Source organism: Sapajus apella, unplaced genomic scaffold (genome assembly GCF_009761245.1).
Source record: "Sapajus apella isolate SASKATOON/1434 unplaced genomic scaffold, GSC_monkey_1.0 scaffold24, whole genome shotgun sequence".
NCBI lineage: Eukaryota > Metazoa > Chordata > Mammalia > Primates > Cebidae > Sapajus > Sapajus apella.
The window spans coordinates 2380212-2386811 of NW_022436964.1; the positions used below are offsets into that span (position 1 = coordinate 2380212).

General features: G+C 39.3%; 1 pseudogene across 1 annotated transcript; it reads left to right on the plus strand.

Annotated features, from left to right (window-relative positions):
• The first annotated feature begins 1056 nt into the window (after positions 1-1056).
• Positions 1057-2034, plus strand: LOC116559759 (annotated as a pseudogene). Its single transcript, XR_004272607.1, has one exon. The product of XR_004272607.1 is annotated as a small ubiquitin-related modifier 2 pseudogene (transcript).
• Positions 2035-6600: the final 4566 nt, after the last annotated feature.

Below are 6600 nucleotides of genomic sequence, written 5' to 3' on the forward strand. Positions count from 1 at the left end.
TTATATGATATGGAATAGTATTAAATTTGGTCAAATGACTGAATTCTCCTAAAAAAAATTTAAATAGAATTACCATATGATCCAGCATTTCTACTTCTGGGTTCAATACCCCAAAGAATTGAAGGCAGGAACTTGAACAGATATTTGTACACCCATGTTTATAGCAGCATTATTCACAATAGCCAAAAGATAGAAGCAGCTCAAGGGTCCATCAACAGATTAATGGAGAAATGAAATGTGGTATATACCTACAATGGAATACTATTCAGCCTTAAAAAGTAAGGAAATTCTAACATGCTACAACATCATGAACCTTGAAGACATTAAGCAAATGAAATGAGTCAGTAACAAAAGGACAAACACTGTACGATTCCACTGACGTAAGGTACCTAGAGTAGTCAAATTCCCAAGACAAAAAGTAGAATGGTGTTTGTCAAGGGCAGGGTGGGGGAAGAGAGAGTGTTTTATGAGTAGAGTTTCAGTTTGGAATTGTGGAAAGTTCTGGAGATGGATGGTGGTGATGGCTGCACAACAGGGTGATTGTACTTAATGCCACGAAACTGTACACTTAAAATGGTAAGAATGATTACATGTTGCATACATATTACTGCAATAAACAAAAAAGGACTTTGTTTTTGCTGTTATGCTGATAGTGTTGAAGCCTGATCAGTTAAAGAGCACCAGGAACCAGCCTGTAGTCTGAGGAAGTCAGATTTATTGACTTAAAATAGCAGACGGTGGGGTGGGGGCGCTGCAGAAGCATGGCTCAGTGGGAAGGAGAAGGAAAGCATCTGTGGGAGGGTTTGGGCTCCTTGTGAATGATTTTGAGGATGGGCTGAGGAAGCAGGATCAATTTTGGATCGTTTGCTGTTTCTGAAGCGAGATAAGGAGAAGTGAGGATTAACAAGGGACGGGTGCTGTATGAGGCATGGGCAATTGGACACCTGGATATGTATCCCCACCAGCGTTAGATGGGAACAGCAAGGTGGGTCTCCCCAGCGTTAGATGGGAACAGCAAAACAGGTCTGGGGCATCACTAGTAAGAAAGCAGTAAGTCGCTGGTGCTGCTTGTGTGCTCGTTTGGTGCGGACCTGGTACCTCTTTTGTGTAGCGGCAGCTGAGGAGACTCCGGCGCTCGCCATGGCCGACGAAAAGCCCAAGGAAGGAGTCAAGACTGAGAACAATGATCATATTAATTTGAATGTGGCGGGGCAGGATGGTTCTGTGGTGCAGTTTAAGATTAAGAGGCATACACCACTTAGTAAACTAATGAAAGCCTATTGTGAACGACAGGGATTGTCAATGAGGCAGATCAGATTCCGATTTGACGGGCAACCAATCAATGAAACAGACACACCTGCACATTTGGAAATGGAGGATGAAGATACAATTGATGTGTTCCAACAGCAGACGGGAGGTGTCTACTGAAAAGGGAACCCTGCTTCTTTACTTCAGAACTCTGTTCTTTAAAGACCAAGATTACATTCTCAATTAGAAAACTGCAATTTGGTTCCACCACATCCTGACTACTACAGTATAGTTTTCTCTATTCTTTCATTTTCCCCTTCCCCATTCCTTTATTGTACATAAAGTAACTGGTATATGTGCACAAGCATATTGCTTTTTTTTTTTTTAAACAGCCAATGATATGTTTTGATTGACATCAAGTGGAGACGGGATGGGGAAAAATACTGATTCTGTGAAAATACCCCCTTTCTCCATTAGTGGCACGCTCATTCAGCTCTTCTCTTTATATTCCAGTAAGTTATTTTGCTCTCACTGTTTTAACAAAAATACAACATAAAAATCCTTGCATACCTTGTTTGATTGGAGACTTTTAATGTTTTTCATTTATCATTGTAAAACCAAGGACAATTTTATAACTTTTTTGTACGTAGCTGTTACATGTAGGGCAATCTGTCTTTAAGTAGGGATAAATTACTCTAAAACAAAAAAAAGAATCCTAGATAGTTTTCCCTTCAAGTCAAGCGTCTCGTTGTTTAAATAAACTTCTTGTTTAAAAAAAAAAAAAAAGCAAGCTGTAAGTCACCTAGAGAAGGAGTCTTTAGGACATCTTATAGATAGGCATGACCTTGGGAGGATGCTATTCCTGTTAACGTCTCTCAGCTATTGCCTTAAAAAATATATATTAAGACAGAGTCTCACTCTGTTGCCCAGGCTGGAATGCAATGGCACAATCTCAGCTCACTGCAACCTCTGCCTCCCTGGTTCAAGTGATTCTCTTGCCTCAGCCTCCCGAGTAGCTGCAATTACAGGCACCCACCCACCCCACAACCATGCCTGGCTAATTTTTTGTATTTTTAGTAGATTTGGGGTTTCATCATGTTGGCCAGGCTGATCTGGAACTCCTGACCTCAGGTGATCCACTCACCTCAGCCTCCCAAAGTGCTGAGATTACAGGCGTGAGCCACCAGTCTGGCCCATTTGTTTTTTGACAAGTACATGTACCTCATCCCATTCAGATAGAGAATATTGTCACTACCTAGAAAGCTGCCATGCATCTCTTCCCACTCAGTCCCCCAGAGGAAATCACTGCTGTGTTTGTGCGATATAAATTGGTTTTGCCTTGCTGGCAAAGAACATTATTTAGGCTATAAAATTAATACATATTTATTAAAGAGCACTTTAAAATAACATTTAAGAAACATAATGGAGATGATAAAATATGTAAAACATTTCGTAGTCATTACTTTTACTTGTTTTCTCAATTAATTAAAAGCTCTTAATAAACATAATTTTTAATGGCTACATAATGGCTGGCTGTTTGGACAAGCTCCTATAGCCCCATAATGGCTCTTGAGGTACCTCCCCCAGTAACGCAATCTTTGGTCCTCAGACGGTGAGCGGAGCCAGTACACAGGCGTGGAGGGAGATGGGCTGGCCTACGGAGAAACAAATTAGCTTTAATTGCTCTGACATTTTCTCCCTCATCCTTTGGCTGAGCTGCTTACGCCTGGGCTGTTGGCTTCTATGGTGATTTTTCTCACTGCCTCACTCATTATCTTATTAGTTATTAAATCCCCTTTTGATGATACAAGACATCCTGAAACATTTTTAATGAATGCTCACTTGGTTTTAACCACACAGGAGCTGAACATGAAAAGCTGCAGTGGTCCCGGGCTCACAGGGGACAAGGTCCTGGTCCACGCTGGGGCCCTTTGCAGCTGACTGACAGCAGTGGATGTGAGCTGGTCCAGAGCCCTGGATGGGGGTGTGCTGGCTCTTGTACAAGGAGCCTCAAGGTACCTTGCCAAAATTTGCCCTTCCCTTCCCCTAATTCATTAATTGATAGTAAGTTTTAAAAAATAAGAACACTTCTTGTTTTTACTATGTACAAGGTGCTTCCTAAATACTGTATCTGCATTATTTTAAACCCCAGAAGAACTCTACAAGGTAGGTGTGTATTCTTATTATTTTCCTCATTTTGCTGATAAGAAAACTTGGGCACAGCAAGGTTAAGTGACCTGCTTAACTTCATACCTGCGGTAAGAGGGAGCCCTTGGGGGAACCTAGATAATGGGATTTCAGAGTCTGATTGCCCTCTGCATTAGATCTGTTTCCTGCAGAAACAAAATAGTGAGGACTTTTCTTTTTGATTTGATGTTTAACTCTAACAGAGTCATGGTTCTTGTAGAGTCAGCACTGTTAGTCTCAGTTCACAACCAAGAGTGCCAGGTTTCTAAATGGAACATCAGCCAGAGCAGGGATCAGAGTGGCTGTTTTGAACCAAAGCATTGGCATTAATATTCCAAAGTGAGTGAAACTGAGGTTTGAAATCATGGCAACAGAGACTCTTGGAACTCCCTGTCAAGACTTCATTTCCAGTTTGATCATCCCATTTAATGTTGACTTATGTCAAAATTCTTCAAGAACCGGGATTCAAAAGACTTGAGATACTTTGGAGAAGCCACAACTTGGCTGCCAATTTACTTAAGAAATGTTGGCCTTCTTCATTTACTTGTATACTTTGCCAATCAGAATTCAATTTGATGAGGTTTTTATTGGCCAGCTGCAGCATTTTTTATGACATGGGCCACACTCCTTGGTGATTTTTTTCTACCAAATAAACTCTTACATAATTCACAGGCTATTGACTTTGGGAGGATTCATGGTGTTTCCCCAAATTACATCTTGCATTGTGCCAAATCCTGCAGGTATATAAGGTATTCTTGCTTTATAACTTGGTTTAGGATACAGGGTTATCTTTATAGAAATACTGGGGAATGAACAGTATGTGCTACAGGCATTCAAAGAAGGGTGTAATCAAAGTAGGCTAGAAAAAAACAAAGTAGTATTTATCAAGCATATGCTCAGTACTAGTCACTAGAGGTTTTTACATACAATATCTCTTTGAATTTTCACCACAGCTCTCCCTGATCATCATGGCCCACACTTACTAAATAAGGTAACTTGGGCTCAGAAGCTATACAAATTTCCCAAACTCAAATAATGAACAGGTTTATGTAATTCCCACCTTTTTTTCTGTTAACTCAAAGATGGCTTCAAAGAGAAGGATATGAGGGGAAAAAATGATTAATATGTCATAATGGATAACAGGATAGGCATTCTGTAAGCAAATTGTGATCTATTCCACACTTCTTCCTAGTAACAAGTTGACCAATTACTTTGGTTCATCTAGTAGAATATTTTTCTTCTTATAAAGTAGAAAGTCTAAGGCATCAAACTAACCACAGTCTTCAGCCAGTATGTAGGGTCTTCCATGCTACTCTTCAGCTACACAATATCAACTTACTTCTATGCCTTATGACATAAAAATTATAAGGAAGAGCATTGACTGAAGTAAGGACAATTCAAAGTAATTCTTGAGAATAAATTAACTTTCTGTTGGGGCCATCATTTGCTTTGTTTTTAATGTATCATCACCACGTAGTATACTATTCAATTAGATTTTCCCTGACTGAGAACCTTGGGGAAATGTATTTTAAAACAAACAAAAAGTGGAAGAGAAGAAGACAGTCTCTCTCTACAGAGAGTTACTGAGGTACAACAGGGACAAAAGTTATGTTTGCCCAGGGGTTGTTTATGCATAGAGCCTTGGTCTCCACCATAGCCAAAATTTATTAGACTCCTTTTGGGTTGTCCATAGATTAGAAGCTGACTCAAATTAGATTAATGAAAATCTTTCAACTTCAGGATTATTCCTCAGAATTACAAAAGAAGTCCCCAGTGCTTTCCATTAAGGTTCTTTCTAGATGTTTTCTCCAGAGTGTGAGAGCAACAGCAGCTGCTCTGACACCACACATGGGTCTCTAATGTCACCTTATCTGAAGATTTCTCAAACCCCAGCTTGATAAGCCTTCAGGTTTGGAAGTCAAATCTTATCAGTCTCTTGTGAATCCTGTAAGTCTAGAGTGCCTTCATGCAGGTGCCATCTGGTAGCGATCATCCTACTGGAGCGGGTGAGTAAATCTTTCCCCAAAGTTTGGGAGAATGATAACTCCTGAAGACACAGTCATTTCATGACATCTCCATAATGGTGCAATAAATACATGGTATAACTTTTTCAGCCCAAGACAGTGGAAATCAAATAATGTTGGGGAAAGTGTGTAATTATTCGTGATTTGCTTTTCTCTATGATAAATGTGGTGCATTTATTATCTCTATGATAAACGTGGTACATTAACTGGAGGAGACAGCAGAAATGTTTTCAAGATGTTTGCTTCAAGTTTGGCTATGTTTGAAACTGGAAAGGCTAACTTCTATAATTTTCTGCTTGTTAGTAGATCACTTAATGTCTCTGGGCCACAGTTTACTCAACTGAGAAACGTGGATGATGCCTACTCCAAAGGGTGACTAATAAAATACCAAATAATGTAATAAAAATAAGATATAAGAATGCACTCTATAGGCTAATAAGTGATGCATAAATGTAGGGTAACATGTAAATGAGAAGTTTTACATTACTATGTGGTTCCATGCTTTTTTTTTCTCTCTTTTTGAGATGGAGTCGCACTCTGTCACTCAGGCTGGAGTGCAGTGGTGCAATAGCAGCTCACTACAACCTCTGCCTTCTGGAAGTTCAAGTATTTTTTGAGTTTCTTTGGCTCCAAAACATGGTTGCTTTGCTGGTCATCATCTTTTCATTTGAAAGGGTCGCTTTGCATAGGCTAAGGGATGCTAATTGCTCTGAGGCTTTAATAATACTAACTACTAAAAATGAATACAACAGGAGTTTTGGTCATTTGATTTTCTTGGAAAATAGAATTGTCTAAGTAATTAAATGCTTTTCTGATAAACTGATAATAGTTCAATGGCAGCATGGATCTGTGCATTCTTAGCAAACAAATCGATACAAAAAGTAGAAAATATGAACTGAAATGATATGTTTCTTCCACTTTAGAAGTTAATTCATTGGAAATGGAGAGATTTAGCCTCTTGTGAACCTATAAAACCTTTAACTGTTAGGGAAAAGTAATTCAGTCTTATTGAGGGGGGAATTTATAACACTGCATCTGGGAGGAAATGTACATGGCTTTTATAAAATGGGCTAAAACTCGTACAGTGGTAGAAATGACAATTTTTGATTAACAAATTGTCAGCATGGGGCACATTCCTTCA